Source organism: Babylonia areolata, chromosome 13 (genome assembly GCF_041734735.1).
Source record: "Babylonia areolata isolate BAREFJ2019XMU chromosome 13, ASM4173473v1, whole genome shotgun sequence".
Lineage (NCBI taxonomy): Eukaryota > Metazoa > Mollusca > Gastropoda > Neogastropoda > Buccinidae > Babylonia > Babylonia areolata.
The window spans coordinates 31,204,554-31,204,809 of NC_134888.1; positions in this window are offsets into that span (position 1 = coordinate 31,204,554).

The following is a 256-nucleotide window of genomic DNA, read 5'->3' on the forward strand; positions in this document are numbered from 1 at the left end:
CGGTATTTGCGATTGGTCACGATTCCATTGACTGTTGTTACAATGTTACGATTGGTGGTAATCATAATGACTGTTCGCACGGTGTTTTCATTGGTTTTAATGCCGAAGACTTTACCTCTTGTGCTTGAAATTGGTCACAATCCTAGCGATTCACTACTTTTGAACTCAGCGCGTACCCGACTAGTCATACAAACAAATCACTGTTTGTTTTATCTTGAAGTCTTCGATTACGTCGAAGTACAATACTAACCAGATT